This window comes from Haematobia irritans, chromosome 4 (genome assembly GCF_050003625.1).
Source record: "Haematobia irritans isolate KBUSLIRL chromosome 4, ASM5000362v1, whole genome shotgun sequence".
NCBI lineage: Eukaryota > Metazoa > Arthropoda > Insecta > Diptera > Muscidae > Haematobia > Haematobia irritans.
The window spans coordinates 25,908,651-25,935,749 of record NC_134400.1 but is presented as its reverse complement, the minus strand read 5'-3'; the positions used below and the strand labels follow the sequence as shown (position 1 = coordinate 25,935,749).

The 27,099-nt window shown below is 33.5% G+C and overlaps 1 protein-coding gene across 2 annotated transcripts in view; it reads right to left on the bottom strand.

Moving 5' to 3' along the window:
- The window catches only part of Tsp74F (Tetraspanin 74F), a 46,079-nt gene extending 19,352 nt beyond the window's left edge, over positions 1 to 26,727 (bottom strand). Inside the window, exons 1-2 of one of the 2 annotated variants that reach the window (XM_075305260.1) lie at positions 26,496 to 26,727; positions 19,292 to 19,564 (exon numbers count right to left, since the gene is read on the bottom strand). The gene's annotated coding sequence lies outside the window, so the exon portion shown is untranslated. Of the gene's footprint in view, positions 1 to 19,276; positions 19,565 to 26,495 lie in introns of both variants that reach the window. The other variant, XM_075305259.1, reaches the window with a different exon arrangement.
- Positions 26,728 to 27,099: the final 372 nt, after the last annotated feature.

Here is a 27,099-nt window from a genome sequence, read left to right as displayed (position 1 = left end):
GGAACTAGAATCTGTTGGTATGTCTTTGGCTACCTGCAAGCTCTTACTGCGTGAGAAGGCTGTCATGATGGCAAATGTTCGATGGGAGAATTGCAAGGGTTGTAATGACACCAAGCAAATATGGCCCCATTTAAACTTGAACCGCACACTAGTGTTCTCAAGACGTCAGATATCACTTCTGATATCTGCTATAACGGGTCGCTGCCTGATAGGCGAATTTGAAAAAAACTATTGGTGCGAAGTATAATGACTACTGTATGAGCTGTCATGATGCGGAGGAAAATGAATCAATTAAACACCTCTTGTCTGAGTGTCCTGCATTTTGTGTAAGGCGTAAGCGAATTTTAGGGGCATATAGCTTTAAATTACTGGCGGACCAGGAAAACGTTAACTTAAGCAGTCTGTTAATGTTTTAGGTACAATCTGGTTTGTTCAACAAAAGAAAATAATAGTGAAGGTTCAGTGGTTAAAACTAGAAGTGCCCATATGTAATAGGTACTTTTAATTGAATGTGGTATCACAATGGACTGAATAGTCTAAGTGAGCATGAAACTTAATCAGGCTGTCACTTTAACCTAACCTCACCTACCGATGGTAAGGTATCTTAAAACTTCTTAACATCGTCTTCAAAATTGTAAGTTAGTCCATACATGGTATATATTAGACAAAAAAGGTATGTATAGGTAAGTCTACAAATAATTACGAATCGATGTGGACTTTTGCACGGTACTTAGGGGTCGCTTATATGGGGGCTATATACAATTATGAATTATGAATAGACCTATTTTTGTGTGATTGGGGATCGATTTATCTGAGGGCTATATATAACTATAAACCGATATGGACCTAGTTAGGCATGGCTGTTAACGGGACTAGCACAATGTACCAAATTTCAACTGACTCGGATGCAATTTGCTCCTCCAAGAGGCTCCAAAACCAAATCTCGGGATCGGTTTATATGGGGGCTATATATAATTATGGACTGATATGGACCAATACCTGCATGGTTGTTAGAGACCATATACTAATACCTCGTACTAAATTTCAATCAGATCGGATGAATTTTGCTTCTCCAAAAGCACCGGAGGTCAAATCTGGGGTCGGCTTATATCGGGGCTATATATAATTATGGACCGATATGAACCAATTCGTGCATGTTTGTTAGATACCATATACTAACATAACGTACCATATTTCAACCGAATCGGATGAATTTTGCTCTTCTAAGGGGCTCCGGAGGTCAAATCTGGGGATCGGTACACATACAATTATGAACCGATTTCGACCAATTTTTGCATGGGTATTAGAGACCATACACTAACATAACGTACCAAATTTCAACTGAATCAGATGAAGTTTGCTCTTCCACGAGGCTCCGGAGGTCGAATCTGGAGATCGGTTTATATGGGGGCTATATATAATTATGGTCCGATGTGGACCAATTTTTGCATGGTTGTTAGATACCATATACTAACACCATGTACCAAATTTCAGCCAGATCGGATGAAATTTGCTGCTTTTAGAGGCTCCGCAAGCCAAATCTGGGGATCGGTTTATATGGGGGCTATATAGAATTATAGACCGATGTGGACTAATTTTTGAATGGTTATTAGAGACCATATACCAACACCATGTACCAAATTTCTGCCGGATCTAATGAAATTTGCTGCTTTTAGAGGCTCCGCAAGCCAAATCTGGGGATCGGTTTATATGGGGGCTACATATAATTTTGGACCGATGTGGACCAATTTTTGCATGATTGTTATAAACCGATCACCAAATCTGGTGATCGGTTTATATGGGGGCTACATATAATTTTGGACCGATGTGGACCAATTTTTGCATGGTTGTTAGAGACCATATACTAACCCCATGTACCAAATTTCAGTCCGCTCGGATGAAATTTGCTTCAGTCCGCTCGGAAGAAATTTACTTCTTTATATGGGGGATATACGTAAAAGTGTACCGATATGGCCCATTTGCAATACCATCCGATCTACATCAATAACAACTACTTGTGCCAAGTTTCATGTCGATAACTTGTTTCGTTCGGAAGTTAGCGTGTTTTCAACAGACGGACGGACATGCTTAGATTGACTCAAAATTTCACCACGACCCAGAATATATATACTTTAGAGGGCCTTAGAGCAATATTTCGATTTGTTACAAACGGAATGACAAAGTTAATATACCCCCCATCCTATGGTGTTGGGTATAAAACAAAACTTTGACATTGAGTAAATTGAGCTTTCTAAAATTATGTTTGTATAATCTTTCATATTAGGTGAATATTTTCTTTTAGTGCATGTTTTTGTGTTGTTATAGCCTTTTTGAAAATTGTCAAATAAATTTAGTTTACTTATCAATTTATAACTTAATAATATGTTATAGCCCAAACTCCTTTACTTCCCCTTTGTTTGGCTTATTTCGTAAATGTCAAACTATGTGAACAATAATTTCATATATGGATAAGGTAGAAAAATGATTTCACCAGATAATTTCTGTTGTAGTGGGGGTTTCGTCACACCAACCAATTAGAATAAAAAATATGAGCATTGTCAATTTTGGTGATGAAAACATCTTCTCTGAAGTAAATGACTTCTGTTTATTAGAATTTATGACTGGGCTGAGAACCGTGCAAAATTAATTGGATAATTTATATTAATTACTTAGATTGATGATTTTCACAAAACAAAAGGTTTAAGGAAAGAACACCGAAAACATTTTAGCAGTATTGAAGGCGTATCTCAGTATTGAAATAATTTAAAAATCACATTGAGAATCCATTCACTTTTGCTCCATATGGCCACCTTGACTTTCACTTCGAGACGACGAACACGACTAGTTGCAAATTGGCATATTTTCTGGCAATAGCACATTTATAAAGTTCTTAGCTTTCTCTCTTTAATAAAATCTAATAAAGTCCAATTAGATAACTAAACAAATATTTACGTGGTATTAAAGATTACTCAGCCTAAATAAATTAGACAGTCACTTTGTGGGCGGAATATAGTGAAGGATTTGATTTTTTAAACATTCTTGGTTTTCATGTGCTATTAGTAGTATTGCCGATTTTTGTTGCAGCTTCCAAAAAGTCTATAAAAATCATTTGAGAAAGGCCATTGGAGGCCACAGTTTGAGAAGAAAAATGGCTTCGTAGATTCAAATTCTTGTACGTGCTTTCAGTTAAACAAGCACTATAATTTTGGGACTATGCGAATTGCTCAGTTGTAGAAATTCCGATGAGAATCAGAAAGTCAAATTTTAAACTATTTCAAAATTTGGATGAATTTTTGAACATTTTTTTGTACAAAATTTTATGATGACTTTGGCAAAAATGGATTTTGAAAAGTTGATTTTTCAAATTTTTAAAAAATTTAAAAAAAAGTCGACTTTAGATTTTTCAGCATAAAAAGACCCATATCACATTCCATTTCAGCTCATATACACCGAAAAAAGTGACCTGTTTTATAGGAAGAATGAACTACCTCGCACGAAAATTGAACAAAATTTTACTCCACATTTTGAGATTTCCAAAAAGCGTTGTTAAAAACAAGAAATTTTAATGCCCTGTACTTGTACTTTTTAACTGCAGTTCACGAAATTACATCATCTCATAGAAAAAAAAATTAACTAAAAGTAAAGAAGAAAATCATTGGCGCCAAATCATGACCATTTTAACCATACAGTAGTTCATTCTTACTATTTTTGGGAATCGTACGAACATTGTCTTATGCTTTAGTTCATATTGAACTTATGTGTACGGTCATTGAACTTTATACCAACATTAAGTTCATAAAATATTTGAGACATATATTTGAGGGGTTAAGGAAAATTTCATTGGGCTGTGGAAAATTTCGAAAAAAAAATAAAATTTAACTACAAACAAATATTTTTTTGCAATAAAAATAAGTTAAATTTAGCATTAGTTTAACTACGGATTTTTTTCGGTGTAAATATAATAGGATTGTTTACAACCACTCCAAAGAATTTGACATCGCGAGTTTCGACTTTTCGTTTTCAGCATAAAAAGATCAAAATCACATTCCATTTCATCTCACATACAACTTTACAATCGATTAGTCGATTTTGGCCACTATAAAAAGTCGAGTAGTCAATGTTGACCAAAAGTCGATTTTACTCGGTTATAAAAAATATGAAAATGTCGATTAATCGATTTTGGAGTGAAGAAAAATTTGAAGAAAATTAGTCGAAAGGTCGATTTACGACTTTTGTATTCGTAGTCAGTTAGGAAAATTTCACCAGATATAACAGTATTGTATGGGAGCTACCGTGGTGCAATTGTTAGCATGCCCGCCTTGCATATACAGGGTCTTGGATTCAAAGCCAGTTTTTCAGTGGTGGATTATCCCTCTCAGTAATGCTGGCGTCATTTCTGAGTTTTTGGAAGCTTCTCTAAGTGGTTTCACTGCAACGCCGTTCGGACTCGGCTATAAAAAAGAGGTTCCATTGTCATTGAGTTTAACATAGATAAGAGAGAAGTTCACCACTGTGGTGTCACAATGGACTGAATAGTCTAAGTGAGCTTGACATATCGTGTTTATTGATAGGGATTCAACTGTAATAGTGTGATAGTGTTATGTACCTAAATAAAAAATACCTTCCTCCGGAACGAAATTTTAGATACACGAAATTCCCCTTTCATATAAGTTTTTTTTTTGTGGAGCAAATAAACCCAAATTTATGATAAAACAAGTAAGGAAAGTCTAAAGTCAGGCGGGGCCGACAATATTATACCCTGCAGCACTTTTGACGGATGTACCATATCACATCCGTCAAATGTGTTCGGTGCTATATATAAAGGTTTGTCCCAAATACATACATTTAAATATCACTCCATTTGGACAGAATTTGATAGACTTTTACAAAATCTATAGACTCAAAATTTAAGTTGGCTAATGCACTAGGGTGGAACACAATTTTAGTAAAAAACAAGTAAGGAAAGTCTAAAGTCGGGCGGGGCCGACTATATTATACCCTGCACCATTTTGTAGATCTAAATTTTCGATATCACATCCGTCAAATGTGTTGGGTGCTATATATAAAGGTTTGTCCCAAATACTTACATTTAAATATCACTCGATCTGGACAGAATTTGATAGACTTCTACAAAATCTATAGACTCAAATTTTAAGTCGGCTAATGCACTAGGGTGGAACACAATGTTAGTAAAAAAAATGGGAAACATTTAAATCTGAAGAAATTTTAAGGAATCTTCGCAAAAGTTTATTTATGATTTATCGCTCGATATATATGTATTAGAAGTTTAGGAAAATTAGAGTCATTTTTACAACTTTTCGACTAAGCAGTGGCGATTTTACAAGAAAAATGTTGGTATTTTGACCATTTTTGTCGAAATCAGAAAAACATATATATGGGAGCTACATCTAAATCTGAACCGATTTCAACCAAATTGGGCACACATAGCTACAATGCTAATTCTACTCCCTGTGCAAAATTTCAACTAAATCGGAGTAAAAAATTGGCCTCTGTGGTCTAAATCGGGCGAAAGCTATATATGTGAGCTATATATAAATCTGAACCGATTTCAATCAAATTTGGCACACATAGCTACAATGCTAAATCTACTCCCTGTGCAAAATTTCAACCAAATTGGGCCACAACTCTGGCTATTAGAACCATATTAGTCCATATCGGGCGAAAGATATATATGGGAGCTATATCTAAATCTGACCCGATTTCAATCAAATTTTGCACACTTAACTGCACTACTAATTGTACTCCTAGTGCAAAATTTCAAACAAATTGGGCCAAAACTCTGACTTCTAGGACCATATTAGTCCATATCGGGCGAAAGATATATATGGGAGCTATATCTAAATCTGAATCGATTTCAACCAAATTTGGCACGCATAGCTACAATGCTAAATCTACTCCCTGTGCAAAATTTCAACCAAATTGGGCCAAAACTCTGGCTTTTAGGACCATATTAGTCCATATCGGGCGAAAGATATATATGGGAGCTATATCTAAATCTGAACCGATTTCAATCAAATTTTGCCCACTTGACTATACTACTAATTGTACTCCTAGTGCAAAATTTCAACCAAATTCGACCAAAAATCTGGCTTCTGGGGCCATGTAAGTCCATATCGGGCGAAAGATATATATGGGAGCTATATCTAAATCTGAACCGATTTCAATCAAATTTTTCACACTTGACTATACGACTAAGTGTTATGTTTGTACAAAATTTCAAGCAAATCGGTATAAAACTCTGGCTGCTAGGTCCATATTAGTGCATATCGGGCGAAAGATATATATGGGAGCTATATCTAAATCTGAACCGATTTCTTCCAAAATCAATAGGGTTATATTCTGACCCAAATTAGGAACAGGTGCCAAATTTGAAGGCGATTGGACTTAAATTGCGACCTAGACTTTGATCACAAAAATGTGTTCACAGACAGACGGACGGACGGACAGACGGACATGGTTATATCGACTCAGGGACCCACCCTGAACATTATTGCCAAAGACACCATGTGTCTATCTCGTCTCCTTCTCGGTGTTACAAACATATGCACTAACTTATAATACCCTGTTCCACAGTGTGGCGCAGGGTATAAAAAATAAACCCAAATACGATTGTCTCTAGCGAAATGTCAAGTGATTTTACACTAAAACAAAAGCTTGCATGATCGTTTTGAATTTCCAAACAATTGAGAAATTTGTAAACTAGCAAAATGATTGTATTTACTTAAGCCAGCGCAAGTATGAGAATTTATGCCTACGAATGGTCAACCAAAATCATTTTATTACACCATTTGGAGAAAAAGATAATACTGCTTCACCAAAACAATGTACCATGCCACAAGTCAGCGAAAACAATATTCAAATAAATGAACTGGCTCGCAGTCGCAAAGAAGTGATCATCAGAACTGATGCCTATTTGAAAATAAATGAAAAAATTGCACAAACGGGAATCTTTTAATTGGAGTAATCCTTTAATAAGAGTGTCACCCTTGTAGACAATAATGATAAATCCAAAAAGTCTGCTAAAGACAGTCGCCCATATTCAATTAACTGTATAACAATAACAGTTAAAAATGGAAATTCATTAATATGAAGCTTATATCGGATACAAAAAATCGACAGAGAAAAAGAAACCGGGCTGACACGTACCGAATTTTAACCCGATCAGATAAAAGTTACAATTACAGCTCTCACATGTTTAAAAATTATATACTAAAGTATTGAGAAAAATCTACCAAATTTGTACAACTAAGAAAAGTTTAAAAGGAATCGCAAGTATTTGTATTTATTTCTCATTTTATTTATTTCTATTTTTGTTTTTTAAATGTGAATTTGGAACAAACAAAATTCTTCTGGAACTTATTGGGAGATTGTATTATTTTTTGTCACATTCCATGGCAAAACATTAAGAAGTCCATTGCACAATTGATTTAACATAACAATTTGAAACTTTTGAAGAGAACAAAAACTGCTTTATTCATCGCAGGTGTTAACATTTTTTAACAAATTCAAATGAAAAATGAATTCATTTAAGAATATTTTGTGGTCTCGCAACAAATACAAAAAAAAATTCACAAAAAATCGAACAAACAAAAGCCAATATCTTCCAAAATGATTTTTTAAAACTAAGTATTAAAGTTATGCCAGTTGAATGAATTGAATTTCATAGTTAAACTCCCACACGAATATTTCCTTACCAAAAAAATGTTCGTATACATCCTACTATGGCCACTACTACATATAAAAATTTTCCCCTATATTTTTGAATGACTTCTAATACTGAAAAAGTGATTGTTCATCTCAAGATTATTAAACAAACACAGACACACAAACACATTCACACTAAATTAACAACAACACCAAAAACAAAATATTAGAAAAATACAAATACCTCAAATAACGACTTGAATTGTATGATGTATTAGCTCATGAAGTTATAAAGTATGACTATTTATAAAAAAAAGACAAACACTGTTTGGCTAGTCTTAGTTGTCTGTACTCTTGTCAATAACAGCAATGTTTTGATGTTATTTGTGTGTGTGTTTATTTTTTTTTTTTTTTTTTTTTGGTAACCACGTTAAGTACATTTAACCATGACCTACATTTCTTACAAATAAAGAAAAATCACAACACTACCTCAATCAAAAAGTTAAAGAAACACTACCACCTCCAGCAAAGATCAAACGAACCAAAGCAACAGTGTTATTACTGGCGCTCTCAATTACCTCTGTTTGCATGAATAAATAAACGACTCTATGCTTGAATATTCCAACACGGAGAGGTAATATCTTTACCTCGGTAGCCGTTGGCCCGTTATGCTTGTTATTGGTCAGGAGAGTTTTAAGCGTCCATGCGTAATAGCTTTAACATTTACTGCACCACCACTATACCCAATAACAGAAGCACTTGTCAATATGGTCAGATCTATAAAAACTTTGGCATGCATGTCTAACACAAATTATCCATGTTATACGAAATGATTTGTTTCTTTGATCCCTTGATTTTGTTTATTATGCTTTGTTATAGCCATGATCCATAAATGTATCCGGCTGAAAGATGACAAATGCAGATGATCATGAATTGTGAAAACAAAAATAAAATTTAATTATTTTCAATTAGGTGGATTTCAAAACTTTTTGAAAAAACTGAAGTAAGGATAGAAATGAATTTCTTATAAGAAAAACTATATATGAATTCTATAAAAAAGTTTGTTAAACTTAGTACTTGTATTCATGAAATAAAAATAAAACTAACTATGAAGCTTCATAATCAACAATTCGTTCAATAAACCTTTAATGAATTGTTTTCGAAAAATATCCTTATGTTTGAAAAACAAAAGACTTAGGACACAAACTTGAAATTATGAAATGAGTTAAACTGCTTATAAGATATAAAATATAATTGAAAGCAAATAAAGATAATAATAAAAATAAAAAAATATTTTAATACAAACCGAGAACAGAGTCAATGTGTTTGTGTTCCAAGCCTTTTGTTTTTCAAACAAGGAACATATTTTAAGATTGTATATGAGTTAAAAGGCTTATAGGATATAAAACATATTTGAATGCAAATAAAGATAAAAATAAAAAAATCGTTTTTAAATATTTTTTACAAAAAGTGGTTTCAATTATACTTGAAAAACGAAAGACTTAGGACACAAACACGAAATTATACAAAACAAGAACAGAATGTTTGTGTCCTAAGTCGTTTGTTTTTCAAACAAGGAATATATTTTAAGATTGTATATGAGTTAAAAGGCTTATAGGATATAAACCATAATTGAACGCAAATAAAGATAAAAATAAAAACAAATCATTTTATATCTTCTTTAACAAAATAAGGTTTCAATTATACGTGTAAAACAAAGGACTTAGGACACAAACACAAAACTATACAAAACTAGAACAGAATCAATGTGTTTGTGTCCTAAGTCTTTTGTTTTACAAACAAGAAACATATTTTAAGATTGTATATGAGTTAAAAGGCTTATAGGATATAAAACATATTTGAATGCAAATAAAGATAAAAATAAAACAAAATCCTTTTTAAATATTTTCTACAAAATGTGGTTCCAATTATACTTGAAAAACGAAAGACTTAGGACACAAACACGAAACTATACAAAACGAGAACAGAATCAATGTGTTTGTGTCCTAAGTCTTTTGTTTTTCAAACAGGGAACATATTTTAAGATTGTATATGAGTTAAAAGGCTTATAGGATATAACACATATTTGAATGCAAATAAATATAAAAATAAAAAAAAATCCTTTTTAAATATTTTTACAAAATGTGGTTTCAATTATGCTTGAAAAACGAAAGACTTAGGACCCAAACACGAAACTATACAAAACGAGAACAGAATCAATGTGTTTGTGTCCTAAGTCTTTTGTTTTTCAAACAGCAGACATATTTTAAGATAGTATATGTTCACAAAGGTATCGAAATGCTGCATACATAGACATATCTATATTTAAATATTAACTATCAATAATTTGTTTTAAATTTTGTCGAAGTGTTGCCAAAACTATTATTGCTAATATTAGAGATTTCCGTAAACTCTTCAAAAGACTTAAGCAACAAACTTATCTACTGTTGCCCTTGGCCACGATATCTTTGACACTGCTAATAACTTTTACTTAATTACTCTGACAGATTTGCATTCCATTACATTTGAATTCCTCATATGTAACAAGCAAATGGATATCTCTATTTCTCTACACAAATGTATTCCATCAACATACCTTCTTTAGGATTTGCTCAAATTATATATAATATGGGTACACACCACATATTTTCTTTATTGCTCAATTTATCTATAATACGGACATACACCACCAGCTCATATCATGTATTTAAAATGTATAGTTTTGGTAATGGATTGTTTTTATAGAAATATTTGACACATTGATTCCAAATCAACCTGTATTAAAACCGATGTTAAAGCAACAATCAAAAAAATCAATGAATGCAGAAATGCAAATAATCAATGACAATTTACAAGTAAATTAAAAAAATAGACCTAAGCATGCGGAATTAAATGCGAGAACTACAATTAAACATTTAATCTCAAAACGAAAGACTTACAACACAAACACGAAATTGATTTTATTAATGAGAGAAGATAATTAAGAGTAAATAAAAGTAAAAATTTATATAATATAGAAAAACAAAAATATCTTACAGGGAAAGAATGAAATTAGTTTTAGCAAAACAAAAAAAAAATAAAATCTTTTAAATTTTTCATTTCAAATAGTACCATATAATCATATACAAAACAAAAACCGTTCAATAAACCTTTAATGAACTGAAAAACATATTGGCTTAATATGGAATCTAAATTTTAGAACGCACAATTTATCCAATATTGAGGACAAATTTCTTTTAAATAAAATAAATCTAATTAAAAGAAAGTTCATAATCTCTATTTAGGACACAAATATTAGAAATTTTGAGTCTCTTCATTAACGTTGAATATCTTTGAAGTAAAGCAAATTTTCCTTACAGTAACGAAAAATTGTTTTGATTTGTTTTAAATAATGAATCTTTAGATTGAGGGTATAAAAGCGTCAAATATAGACCAGGATTTATTTTGCGGATTATACTTCTTTGGTTTAGAGTTTTTTTGTTGTTGTTTTTTTGATTTCAGCTTAAAACCATGCATTGACTAAACTACAAGTGTAGCTTAACCAACGTAGGAAAAGAATGTTTGTCAAATTTATTTGGGCAAAATATATTAATTTCAATTTTCTTTTTCGAAGATGGTCCATACAATTTTCATTATATTTTAAAAACAAAGAGCCTAGGACAGAAACACGAAATTAACAAAAATCAACAAGGAATTATGAGTGAAAGTAACACTGAATTATTGGCTCACTGGCTGACATTTTACACATAACAAATAAATTAATAACTTTTGTTAAATTTAAGAAATTTTTTTGACAAAAAGAGCCTAGGACAGAAACACGAAATTAACAAAAATCAACAAGGTATTATGAGTCAAAGTAACACTGAATTATTGGCTCACGTTCTACAAATAACAAATAAGTTAATAATTTTTGTCAAATTGAAGAATTTTTTTTTTTAATAATAATTTTTTTTCTGTTGTTTAAGAAAATTTCATATTTTGAAGGAAAAAATTGGAGTTAAAACTTTGTAACTACACAGGAAATTCTTTTAATTCAATTTAAATTTTCCCGACAAAAATGCAAAATCCATTTTAGAAAAATTGCAAATTTTTGAAAATATTTGGGGTCAAACGTATCAGACAATCGCTAGAATCCATTAAAAAACACAAAACGTTCTAAGAGCTATTTATTTGATAAAAAATCATATTTTTTATACCCACCACCATAGAATGGGAGCCACCGCGGTGCAATGGTTATCATTCCCGCCTTGCATACACAAGGTCGTGGGTTCGATTCCTGCTTCGACCGAAAACCAAAAAGTTTTTCAGCGGTGGATTATCCCATCCCAGTAATGCTGGGGACATTTCTGAGGGTTTCAAAGCTTCTCTAAGTAGTTTCACTGGAATGTGGAACGCCGTTCGGACTCGGCTATAAAAAAGAGGTCCCTTATCATTGAGCTTAACATGGAATCGGGCAGCACTCAGTGATAAGAGAGAAGTTCACCAATGTGGTATCACAATGGACTGAATAGCCTAAGTGAGCCTGATACATCGGGCTATATATATATATATATATATATATATATATATATATATATATATATATATATATATATATATATATATATATATATATATATATATATATATATATATATATATATATATATATATATATATATATATATATATATATATATATATATATATATATATATATATATATATATATATATATATATATATATATATATATATATATATATATATATATATATATATATATATATATATATATATATATATATATATATATATATATATATATATATATATATATATATATATATATATATATATATATATTAAATGTGCTGAATTCTGTGTGTATCCTTCCATGTTTTGGTATAGGCCCCCTCACACCGAACCGGAAGTTCGGTGTAATGGTAATTTAATTCCTAAGGTTTCTAAAAATTGTAGTTTTTATCCGATTTGCCACAAATTGAAAATATACCGGCATTTTAGACCCATAACAAAGTGTATATGATTTAGTTTTATCGGTCCATTTGGTAAGGCCTCCATTTAGACCGATTTCACTTATTGAGGGTATAGAAGGCGCACTGCTTGGGAAAGTATCTGTCATCAAACCCCCCTGAAATTTTCAAAGGAAATTATTATATTTGATTCATGGTGGTGGGTATTTAAGATACGGCCCGGCCGAACTTAATACTGTATATACTTGTTTAATTCAAATCCAAAACACTGAATTCGAATCATACCTTAAGGAGTGATGAAAATTCAGTTCAACGGCTAGTGAAATGGTGGACATCAGTCCTATGACTAGCCCATGTTAAATTCATCGCTTCACTACTTTTTTGCCGATGCTTCTTTTTGCGGGGATGTCTGTAAAGCTATATGAAGTTCGAAACATACACTATTTAAGAAAATTTTACTCATTTGAAAAACAAATGAATGCAATTTAAGTAAACTTCATCCAATTTAGCAAAATATGAACTATTTTCAAATGTAGTAAATTTGTGTATTTAATTTTATTTTTTTCCTCATCTTTATTTCACGTCATTAAAGTAAGCAAAAAAGTTAAAATAAAAACAAGTATATACGGCCGTAAGTTCGGCCATGCCGAATCTTATGTACCCTCCACCATGGATTGCGTACAAACTTCTACGAAAGACTCATCCACAATCGAATTACTTGGGTTGTGGTATCTTAAAACTTCTTAACATCGTTTTCTAAATTGTGAGTTAGTCCATACGTGGTATATATTAGACAAAAAAGTTATGTATAGTTAAGTCTACAAATAATTACTTTTTTCACGGTACGTAGAGAGCCAGAATTGAAATATGGGGGTCGCTTATATACAATTATAAACTTGATATGGACCAATTTTTGTGTGATGTATCAGGCTCACTTAGACTATTCAGTCCATTGTGATACCACATTGGTGAACTTCTCTCTTATCACTGAGTGCTGCCCGATTCCATGTTAAGCTCAATGACAAGGGACCTCCTTTTTATAGCCGAGTCCGAACGGCGTTTCACATTGCAGTGAAACCACTTAGAGAAGCTTTGAAACCCTCAGAAATGTCACCAGCATTACTGAGGTGGGATAATCCACCGCTGAAAAACTCGGTCGAAGCAGGAATCGAACCCACGACCTTGTGTATGCAAGGCGGGCATGCTAACCATTGCACCACGGTGGCTCCCTATCTGAGGGATATATATAACTATAGACCGATATGGACCTAGTTAGGCATGGTTGTTAACGACCATATACTAGCACAATGTACCAAATTTCAACTCACTCTGATGGTTGTTGGATACCACATACTAACATCACGTACCAAATTTCAACCGAATGGGAAGAATTTTGCTCTTCCAACGGGCTCTGGAGGTCAAATCTGGGGATCGGTTCATATGGGGCCTATATGTAATTATGGACCGATACCGACCAATTTTTGCATGGGAGTTTGAAGCCATATATTAACACCACGTACCAAATTTCAACTGAATCAGATGAATTTTGGTCTTCCAAGAGGCTCCGGAGGTCAAATCTGGTGATCGGTTTATATGGGGGCTATATATAATTATGGGCCGATGTGGACCAATTTTTGCATGGTTGTTAGAGACCATATACCAACACCATGTACCAAATTTCAGCCGGATCGGATGAAATTTGCTTCTCTTAGAGGCCTCGCAAGCCAAATCGGGGGATCGGTTTATATGGGGGCTATATATAATTATGGGCCGATGTGGACCAATTTTTGCATGGTTGTTAGAGACCATATACCAACACCATGTACCAAATTTCAGCGTTTATATGGGAGCTATATATTATTATGGACTGATAGAAACCAATTCCTGCATGGTTGTTGGATACCCTATACTAACATCACGTACCAAATTTCAACCGAATGGGAAGACTTTTGCTCTTCCAAGGTGCTCCGGAGGTCAAATCTGGGGATCGGTTTATATGGGGCCTATATATAATTATGGACCGATATCGACCACTTTTTGCACGGGTGTTTGAGGCCATATATTAACATCACGTACCAAATTTCAACTGAATCAGATGAATTTTGGTCTTCGAAGAGGCTCCGGAGGTCAAATCTGGTGATCGGTTTATATGGGGGCTATATATAACTATGGACCGATATGGACCAATTTTTGCATGGTTATTAGCGGTCTTATACTAACACCACGTTCCAAATTTCAGCCGGATCGGATGAAATTTGCTTCTCTTAGAGGCTCCGCAAGCCAAATCGGGGGATCGGTTTATATGGGGGCTATATAATTATGGACCGATATGGACCAATTTTTGCATGGTTGTTAGAGACCATATACTAACACTATGTACCAAATTTCAGCCGGATCGGATGAAAATTGTTGCTCTTAGAGGCTCTGCAAGCAAAATCGGGGGATTGGTTAATATGGGGGCTATATATAATTATGGACCGATGTGGACCAATTTTTGAATGGTTGTTAGAGATCATATACTAACACCATGTACCAAATTTCAGCCGGATCGGATGAAATTTGCTTCTCTTAGAGGCCTCGCAAGCCAATTTTGGGGGTCCGTTTATATGGGGGCTACACGTAAAAGTGGACCGATATGGCCCATTTGCAATACCATCCGACCTACATCAATAACAACTACTTGTGCCAAGTTTCAAGTCAATAGCTTGTTTCGTTCGGGAGTTAGCGTGATTTCAACAGACGGACGGACGGACATGCTCAGATCGACTCAGAATTTCACCACGACCCAGAATATATATACTTTATGGGGTCTTAGAGCAATATTTCGATGTGTTACAAACGGAATGACAAAGTTAATATACCCCCCATCCTATGGTGGAGGGTATAAAAAGGCCGATTAAATACGTATATAATTAAGTTTAAAGTTTCTATAGAAATAACATTTTTACAAAATAAAATTTTGACATTTTCTGTAGTAAAATTTGGGAAAAATTTTCTATAGAAATAAAATTTTGACAACATTTTCTATAGAAATAAAATTTTGACAAAATTTTCTATAGAAATAAAATTTTGATAAAATTTTCTTTAGAAATAACATTTTGACAATGTTTTCTATAAAAATAAAATTATTTTTGGCTCGAGTGGCAACCATGATTATGAACCGATATGGACCAATTTGTGTGTGATTGGGAATCGGCTATATATAACTATAGACCGATATGGACCAATTTTGGCATGGTTATTAGCGGCCTTATACTAACACCACGTTCCAAATTTCAAATTTTGCTCCTCCAAGAGGCTCCGGAGGACAAATCTGGGGATCGATTTAAATGTTGGCTATATATAATTATGGACCGATATGGACCAATTCTTGCATGGTTGTTAAAGACCATATACTAACACCACGTACCAAATTTCAACCGGATCGGGTGAATTTTGCTCCTCTAAGAGGCTTCGGAGGTCAAATCTGGGGATCTGCTTATATGGGGGCTATATATAATTATGGACCGATATAGACCAATTTTGGCATGGTTGTTAGAGACCATATACTAACACCATGTACCAAATTTCAGCCGGATCGGATGAAATTTGGTTCTCTTAGAGTCTCCGCAAGCCAAATCGGGGGATCGGTTTATATGGGGGCTATATGTAATTATGGACCGATATAGACCAATTTTTGCGTGGTTGTTAGAGACCATATACTAACACCATGTACCAAAATTCAGCCGGATCGGATGAAATTTGCTTCTGTTAGAGCAATCGCAAGCCAAATTTGGGGGTCTGTTTATATGGGGGATCGGATGAAATTTGCTTCTCTTAGAGGCCTCGCAAGCCAAATCGGGGGATCGGTTTGTATGGGGCCTATATATAATTATGGACCGATGTGGACCAATTTTTGCACGGTTGGGAGTTATTATCAAGGTTTATATTCCCATATACAAATATTTATACCTGCAACGATTTGGAGAACATTTTTTGTACTTCTACAAAATCGCTAGAATTAAAAATTAAATGGGCTAACACCCTGGGATGAAACACAATGTTAGTAAAAAAAAGTCGGAGCTTTATTTAAAATTCGACCATTCTGTGAAAAGTTTGGCATTACAGTGTATAGAATGTGACTACGATATGGGAAAATCATCACAGAATTTTGTGTAAAATGTGGGTATTTTGGCCATATTAGATTAAGATGATACACTTAAATAGCATATTAAATGTATTCTCTGTGCAAACTATCGAGTCAATTGGAGGTAACTCCCATTGAAAATGGGTCTAACATATGAAACATTCTACCATATTTCTCCTACTCAGGCGTACATATATATGGGAGCTATATCTAAATATGAACCGATTTTGACCAAATTTGACATGCATAGTTAGAATAATAATCCTGCTATCTCAGCAAAAAACGTAAATGGGAGAATAATTTTGGCCTCCGTGATCATATGGGTGTAAATCGGGCGAAAGATATATATGGGAGCTATATCTAAATCTGAACCGATTTCAACCAAATTTGGCACACTTAACGATACTATTAAACCTACTCCTTATGCAAAATTTGAAGCAACTCAGGGTAAAACTCTGGCTTTTGAGGCGAAAATCGGGCGAAAGATATATATGGGAGCTATATCTAAATCTGAAGCGATTTCAACCAAATTTAGCACTATTAACAATACTATTAAACGTACTCCTTGTGCAAAATTTGAAGCAAATCAGAATAAAACTCTGGCTTTTTTTGCCATATAGGTAAAAATCAGACAAAAAATATATATGGGAGCTATATCTAAATCTGAACCGATTTCAACGAAATTTGGTATACTTAATGATGCTATTAAACGTACTCCTTGTGCAGAATTTTAACCAAATCAGAATAAAACTCTGGCTTTTGAAGCCATATAAGTGCAAATCGGACAAAAGATATATATGGGAGCTATATCTAAATCTGAACCGATTTGGCTGATATTTTGCATATCTTACGAAAGTCCCAAAATATTTGGCTGCCCGAAATTTTGAGAAAATACGTTTATAAATACGTCAATTATGACCAGATTGGCGATAAACATATATGGCAGCTATATCTAAATCTGAACCGATTTTTTTCAAAATCAATAGCGCTTGTCTTTGAGCCAATGTAAACCTCTGTGCCAAATTTGAAGACGATCAGACTTAAACTGCGAGCTGTACTTTGCACACATAAATTACATATACAGACAGACGGACGGACATCGCTAAATCGACTCAGAATTTAATTCTAAGCCGATCGGTATACTTAACGATGGGTCTCAGACTTTTCCTTCTTGGCGTTACATACAAATGCACAAACTTATTATACCCTGTACCACAGTAGTGGTGAAGGGTATAAACAGTAAGTTAAATAAAAATAGTTAATTACACTTTCAATGTGTGTTTTGAAAAGTATATATAACTTATTTGCCTGTGTTTGAAAAACAAAAGACTTAGGACACAAACACAAATTTATACAAAACGATAACAGAATCAATATGTTTGGGTCCTAATGCCCTGTTCCTGTATATCGAACGAAAACCTATCCGAAAGAATGGCAGTCACTCGAATTCGAATGAATTTGGGTTTCTCTAATTTTGTCCTGAGAATTCATTCAAATGTTTAAAATGTTGTTACTTTTTTCTTGAATAAGATTGTAAAATGTTCACACAGAAATCTACATGCTGCACACATAACCTCTATATCGTCCAAGTGTTGTAGTATTAGAGGTTACCTTAAAATCACAATCTTTGTCCTGCGAATAATTTATCAGTATTCGAAAACAAAAGACTTAAGCAACAAACTTATCTACTGTTACCTACTCTTTTTTATCTTTGATACTACTAATAAGTTTTACTTAATAGCATTGACAGATTTACATTCCATTTGAATTCCTCATATGTAACAATCAAATATCTTTATTTCTCTATACAAATATATTCCATAATATATCTACTTTGGATTTGATAAAATTATCTATAATACGGACATCCACCATATCATATCATGTATTCAAAATGTTTAGTTTTGATAATGAATTATTTTTTTTTACAGAAATATTTGACACATTGATTTGGAAACCTGTATTAAAACCGATATTAAAGCAAAAATCCAAAAAACCAGCAACGAATGTCTGAAATGAATGCAAAAATGCAAATAATCAATGATCAATTTACAAGTAAATTAAAATAAACGTATACATGCGGATATAGAATTAACTGCGAGAACTAGAATTAAATATTTGATCTCAAATCCTGTTCGAGACATTTTGAAATGCGAGAAAATGTCAGCCATTAAGTAAAAATTGGTAGATTTATTCATTATCAAAGAGCCACTGTGGTGCAATGGTTCAATTAAAAACTATAAACCAAATTTTTAACTCGAAAAAATTATTTAATTTGTTTAAAATTGAATCAATGAATTTCGAAAAAAAAACTTTTATATAAACGAACTTTGATTAAGGCTATTCAGGGCAAAATTTCGAAAATATATACCAAACATGATACTTCGATTTAGATCAAGAATTATTTTCCATTTTTCACCCTACATGGTTGAGTCGATTTTTTCAGACCTAAGACAATTTCTTTCTTTTGGAAAATCATAATAAACTTAGTGATAACTAGCAATGCACTTACCCTAAGGTCACTTACAATAAACGAGGTTTTCGTAAGGCGACCAATTTTGACGGCTTTTTGTTTCAAACAGAGAGCTGGGCGTAGAAGATGTTGTCTGTAGTTATTCGCTCAATACGTTGAACAGCTTACAAATCACAGGGGGCAACAATGACATACGGGGTTTTATGAATTTATTTTTTTGTTATTTTACGACATTCGACAACATTGACTTTATTGTAGTGTATTACAACAATCGCTTGGTGACTCACAGAACTCCAATTTAACGCCAAATTGAAAACGACACAAACACTAAAAATAAAATTAAGAGTAAGTTAAATTAATTGAAATATATAAATAAAAAATGCAAAAAAAAATAAAAATAAGAACATGAAAAGAACATTATATTCAGTCAGGGCGTCAACGAAAAATAAAGCTTCTATGATTATTCCAAAATCAAACACAACTGATTTTTGATTTGAAATATTAGACTTTGCCGTAGAAAACCCTTAATGGCACAAAAACTATGAATGACATTGTTTTTCAATTAAAGTCAATTCAATTTGAAAAATAAAGTAAAATATTTTTTTATTAAATTTAAATTTTCATTTAAAACAAAAATTCAAAACTCATGCAAGTGATAGAAACATTTTCAATTAAAAATTAATTTAACTATTGAAGACAAAACGACATTGTTCTGTGGCCCCATAGATCAAGAGATCTGTTTACAGGAGCCAAATATAGAATCGGAAAGCACTCATTGATAAGAGATAAATTGACAAGAGAAACCCACCTATCGACTGAAATATTGAAATATCGGGTCCAGATCCTATCTTTCTTAGTGTCTGGAGAAGACGGCTATTTATGAAACCCCAAATCAATTCTACTGAATTATTGTATGAGAGGTATTATTTGATCAAAACTTGGTAAAGGGTAGCTGGCACAAAGTGTTACTAATAGAAAATTGATATTTGTGGCTAGCTAACACAAACACTTCAGCAGTTTTTTTCAAAATAATAAAAAAAATATTTTCGCTCAAAAAATGTGGCCGTCTTCTTATCAGCTTTCCTATAAAATAGGCAGTCATCCTTATTCTTGCAATATTCCCTACAAACATGATCTCCTATACGACAGAGATGTGTATTCTGCTCTAAGTGCCCGGCCTCAATCCCCACGACCTTAAAATGTACTTAATGAGAGTATACAGAAAAAAATATCACAAAAACTTTTTCAATTAAATTCAATTATAAACAATTTTCAATTAAAAATTTTATTGATTCAACAACTTTTTAATTGAATCAATTGTATCAATTAATTAAATGATAATATCAATCACCGAAGTCAATTACAAAATAAATTTTTCCAATTTATTGATACAATTAATTAATTTTTGTGATTTTGTTTTTTCAATGAAAAAAGTTATTGAACTAATTAAATTTTTAATTTAATTAGTTCAATCACCGAACCAATAAAATTTTTATTTGAACATTTGTTAAAATTCAATTAAAATTTTAATTGGAAAAATTTGGTGATATTTTTTTGTACTCTCCTTAAGTACCTTTTATTGTTTGTGTTACAGCACACACTTCAGTGCCATATGAAGTTTAAGATGGACGCATTATTGATAAAATTTACAAATTTTTGTGGAGACTTGAATTTAGTATATCTTTATGTTTCATTTTTGTATAATATTTTCCCCTTTTTTAGTTCATTTAATTAATATTATAATTAACTAATATTGACCTACTTTCAAAGATTATGCAACCTAAGTCTTAAGACTCGCAATTCACACAATCTTAAGGATAAATTTCTTTAAATAAATGAAATTTACAATACGAAACATGGAAGTTCGTGTCCTTCCGTTAAAGCTGTACATCTTTAATCTAACGGAAAATTTCACACAATATCAAGGACAAATTTCTTTAAATTTATGAAATTTTAGTTAACAGAAAGTTTATAATCTTTGGTTCAAATCATGAATGAATCTTTGGTTCGAATGAATCATGGAAAGTTGCGTCCCTCCTTTAAAGTCGTACGTCTTTAAATTTAGGAAAAGTTTCCTTAAAGTAAATAATAACAAGAGATCTGTATCCTAATTTTAATTTTATTAATCCAAGATTTAAAGCTGCGTCTTTGATCCAAGTAAACTTTTGAGTGTACGCAAAGATTTATTGAAGTCAAGGAAATTTTCTCAAAACATAGTAAATCAATGACTTAAAATAGAATTAAATTGGCTTCAGTAGCATATAGGGTTCACATTCTTTTGAGTATATAACAAGTATATACGGCCGTAAGTTCGGCCAGGCCGAACTTACCCGAACCCTCCATCATGGATTGCGTAGAAACTTCTACGAAAGACTGTCATCCACAATCGAATTACTTGGGTTGTGGTATCTTAAATCGTTTTCTAAATTGTGAGTTAGTCCATACGTGGTATATATTAGACAAAAAAGGTATGTGTAGGTAAGTCTACAAATAATTACGAATCGATATGGACTTTTGCACGGTACGTAGAGAGCCAGAATTAAAATATTGGGGTCGCTTATATGGGGGCTATATACAATTATGAACTTGATATGGACCAATTTTTGTGTGATTGGGGATCGATTTATCTGAGGGCTATATATAACTATAGACCGATATGGACCTTGTTTGGCATGTTTGTTAACGGCCATATACTAGCACAATGTACCAAATTTCAACTGACTCAGATGAAATTTTCTCCTCCAAGAGGCTCCAAAACCAAATCTCGGGATCGGTTTATGTTGGGGCTATATATGATTATGGACTGATATGGACCACTTTTGGCATGGTTGTTAAATATCATATACTACCACCACGTACCAAATTTCAACCAGATCTGATGAATTTTGCTTCTCCAAAAGGCACCGGAGGTCAAATCTGGGGATCGGTTTATATGGGGGCTATATATAAGTATGGACTAAAATGAACCAATTTCTGCATGGTTGTTGGATACTATATACTAACATCACGTACCAAATTTCAACCGAATCGGATGAATTTTGCTCTTCCAAGGGGCTCCGGAGGTCAAATCTGGGGATCGGTTTATATAGGGGGCTATGATTAGGTTAGGTTAGGTGGCAGCCCGATGTATCAGGCTCACTTAGACTATTCAGTCCATTGTGATACCACATTGGTGAACTTCTCTCTTATCACTGAGTGCTGCCCGATTCCATGTTAAGCTCAATGACAATGGACCTCCTTTTTATAGCCGAGTCCGAATGGCGTTCCACCTTGCAGTGAAACCACTTAGAGAAGCTTTGTCACCAGCATTACTGAGGTGGAATAATCCACCGCTGGAAAACTTTTGAAAACTTTTGTGGGCTATATATAATTATGCACCGATGTGGACCAATTTTTGCATGGTCATTAGAGACCATATACTAACACTATGTACCAAATTTCAGCCGGACCGGGTGAAATTTGCTTCTCTTAGAGGCCCCGCGTGAATCACGTGAGTCGTGAACAAAATCCAAAGCAACTCTCGTGAATGTGCGTGAATGGGACTAAAATAAATATGTCGTGCGTGAGCGTGCGTGCGAAATAAAATAGGTTCGTGAATGTGCAAAATCACGCTCACGAAAAAAATCAAGATTTAATTTACACTCGTATGTTAACTGAAATTAGTTTGGCTCTCGAACTATATTATATTTTTGAATTTTGTTGCCTTGGCAGATTTCCGTTTGGAAAATGTCGTGAGTCTCGTGAATTTATCGTGAATTACGTGATTTGTCGTGAATCGTGCGTGAGCGTGAGTCTTCAAAAGTAGTTCGTGCGAGAGCGTGCGTGAGTACTGGTTTTCATTTCGAGAATGTGCGTGAGTGGGATTGGTTACCGCACGTATCGTGCGTGAGCGTGCTTGAATAAACATTTAGCTTCGTGAACGTGCGTGAGTGTGAGTGAAATTTTAGTCACGCGCACACGTCTAGTATAATAAGTTTGTCATTCCGTTTGTAACACATCGAAATATCGATTTCCGACTATATAAAGTATATATATTCTTGATCAGGGAGAAATTCTAAGGCGATATATGCATGTCCGTCTGTCTGTCTGTTGTTATCACGCTACAGCCTTCAATAATGGCACTATCGTCCTGAAATTTGGCACAGATTCGTGCTTTGTTTGCAGGCAGGTCAAGTTCGAAGATGGGCTATATCGGTCCAAGTTTTGATATAGTCCCCATATAAACCGACCTCCCGATTTGGGGTCTTGGGCTTATAAAAAACGTAATTTTTATCCAATTTCCCTGAAATTGGAAATCTAGAGGTAAGGACAATAAAAAAGTGTGCAGAAAATGGGGCCTATCGGTCCATGTTTTGATATAGCCCCCATATAGACCGATCTCCCGATTTTATTTTTTGACTTCTAGAAACTGTATTTACTATCCGATTTGCCTGAAATTGAAAATCTAGAGGTATTTCAGAACGACAAAAAGGTGTGTCGAAAATGAGGTTATCGGTCCATGTTTTGGTATAGCTCCCATATAGGCCGATCCCCCGATTTTACTTCTTGGGCTTCTAGAATCTGTATTTACTATACAATTTGCCTGCTATTTAAAATCTACAGGTATTCTAGGATCACAAATAGGTGTCGCGAAAATGGCGCGTATCGTCCAACTTTTGTTATAGCCCCCATATAGACCGATCTCCCGATTTTACTTCTTGGGCTTCTAGAAACTGTATTTACTATCCGATTTGCCTGAAATTGAAAATTTGGAGGTGTTTTAGGACCATCAATTTGTGTGTCGTAAATTGGGTGTTTCGGTCCATATTTTGGTGTAACCCCCATAAAGAACGATCTACCGACTTTACTTCTAAAATCCGTAGTTTTTATCCAATTTGCCTGAAATTGGAACTCTAGAGGTATTTTAGGACCATCAAAAGGTGTGCCGAAAATGGTGCTTATCGGTCCATGTTTGGGTATAGCCCCCATATAGACTGTAGTCGGGAGGACTATACTTCTTAGGCCTCTAGAATTAGTAGTTTTTACCCAATTTGTCTGAGGTATTTGAGGACCATTAAGTGGTCTGTCGAAAATGGTCAGTATTGGTCCATGTTTTGGTATAGCCCCCATATAAGCCCCCACATAAACCAATCTTCCGATTTAACTCTTTTGGCTTCTAGAAACCGTAGTTTTTATCCGATTTGCTCGAAAATGTAAATATACTGTTATTGTGGACCCTCAAAAATCTGTATCGCATTTATTTTTACCGGTCCATTTGACAAAGACCCATTTCTCTTCTTGAGGGTACCTCCGGAATGAAATTTTAGATAAACGAAATTCCTCTTTCGTATAAAGTATTTTCGTTTAGAGCAAATTAATCCGATTGTTTGATAAGCGATTCAACGATTCTCTCTAAAATGTGTGTCAAAAGGTGTTGTCTAAAATTTCGTTCCTCAGAAAAGAAAATTCTTCTTTCAGTGTATAACAGGCGCACTGCTCATGAAAATTGCTTGAAACTGAAAGTAAAATTTCCAGATTTTACTCCGCGTAGACAATGGCGGAAAAAATCTACAGATTTAAGATTTCAAATCAAGGCGTTATTTCATCATTTGCATGATATGTTTTTGATTTCTCTACAACTCAAACAAAATTGGTTCTTATAAATCCAGAATCTGATCTAGTCTTCATAGATAGAATCTTTAAATTTATCTTCGTGAAGCGTACTGGATGAACTGATTTGCTTGGGAGAATATTTGTCATCAAACCCCCTGAAATTCTATATATTATAAACTAACCCGCTGCGACGAAGAGTTTTCAAAATAAACTATTATATTTAATTCATGGTGGTGGGTATTTAAGATTCGGCCCGGCCGAACTTACAACTGCATATACTTGTTTTTTATTATTTTTTTATTGATTTTCTATTGTTTTTGCGAATTTTAATTGTCCAAAACTTAAAACGGCCTAATTCCGTACTTTCTAAGACTTGTCCACAAGGACTGCATCGCAGTGGACAAAAATCGATGCGGATGCGCTTTAAAAGAAATTTTTGTCGACTTGTCCAAAACAACTGTATTGGAAGTTGAAAAAAATTAATTCCGGGATGCGCTTTAAAAGAAATGTTTGTGGAACAACTTCCATTTTTTGTTTTGCTGGGTCATTTTTGCCATAATACAGTTTTTTCGGTGTGCAAAAAAATCCCGTACCCGCCAGTAATATAAATTTAACATTTTTCCAAATTTTTAACAGCCCAATAATTTTTTCCTTATCCCAAGTATGTCTCAAAATTTAAACAACTAAAAGTAAAAAAATTATTGGTTCACTAAACATAACTGATGAGAATATGAAAATATTTTAAACATAAACTTTGTGTGAATAATTTACATTTCAAATATTAGAGTTTCACATTTCCCTGCATATATATCTCAATTGCAATATCCTGATGTTGCAAATCAGGGATTTAAGTTTTGTGAGCTTCTCACATTTATACACACAATAAATCCTATTATTCTTAATTTATTAAGAAATTCATATTTCCCGTTGGGGAAAAAAAATATTTCACAATTTTTCCTCGATGGTAACCACTGTTTTTATAGTGTTTTGATGTCTCTTAATGTTGTTGTTGTTTTTTTCAGAGAATGTCCACACAATTGATTCTTTCTCTTCTTAGTTTTTATACATGTATTGTTTTTGTTTTTATTATTTTTCTTAAATGTTGTCTTAATAACTGTTATGTGCCACCAAGAGCAATTACGAGCTTTACAGTTTCTTTTTTGGTTTTTCTTGCAGTTTATTTTTTACTGTTTTTTTTACTTTTAAATTTTGTTTTTTGTCTTTGTTTTCAAAAAATTTTTAAATAATTAATATTTTTAGTTTTGAGCCATATTTTTTATATTGTTATTGAACAACGCCACTGAAACTGGGTTACAACTGGTATAGAGGAAAACTTGTTTTAGGCTCTCCAAGCGCACACCTTCAACAGCAGCCTCCGCCAACAGATCAATAACAAAAACAACAACAGCAATAACAACTTCAATGATAAATACACCTTGTGTATTATTGCATAATTGTTTCTATTGGTGTGGGGTGGCGGGGGAAGGGTGGAGTGTCAAATACAAACAGCGCCAACAAAATTTACTCAACTAACAACATCCATCAAAGCCACCTCGAAAGTTTGAAAATCAACACTGTTCATAAAATGTTACCCCGTTTTGTAAACTTCCTTTGATTTCTTATTCAAATTTAAACTTTATTGAAATTTTCCCAAAAACAATCACACCTTTTACTTTTTTTTTCTATCGTATTGATGCTAAACGAAGTTGCTCTAAGATTGTCCGTTTCGTTTATTACTTTTTTCGTTCTTCTGTTTTGTTTTTTTTTTTTTGTTTCCGACAGTGTTTAATCATTCGTGTTTTTTTATATTATTGCGGCGGCGGCAATGGCTTAAACAACTCCGTTCATTTACCGTCCCGTTCAGTATTGTCGTTCAACTAAGACTGGGAACACTTTGGCTTTGGGGGTTTTTTATAATTTCCTATCAACAATGAGTGGCTTTGTTAAAACCTAACAACGTTGTTTTGTTTGCTCTCTGAGCAGAATTACCCCTCTTGCTTGCTGGCAATAAGAAGTGAGTAAGATATTCAATATCCAATCACACATAAAACATACAGAGCATGAGAGATTAATCAAAACTTAATCCACTCCCCAAGTCATGTAATGTAACCAGGGTTGCCATATTTGTTGGAGAGAATCATTGAATCTGTATCACACAAGGCGAGAAATCCTATTCTATTCATTTCTATACACTGGTTTAATTGGATATAACGATTTGGACAATAGGTATCGAAATATTTTTCATAGAGCGGTCCCATAGAGTTGTCCGA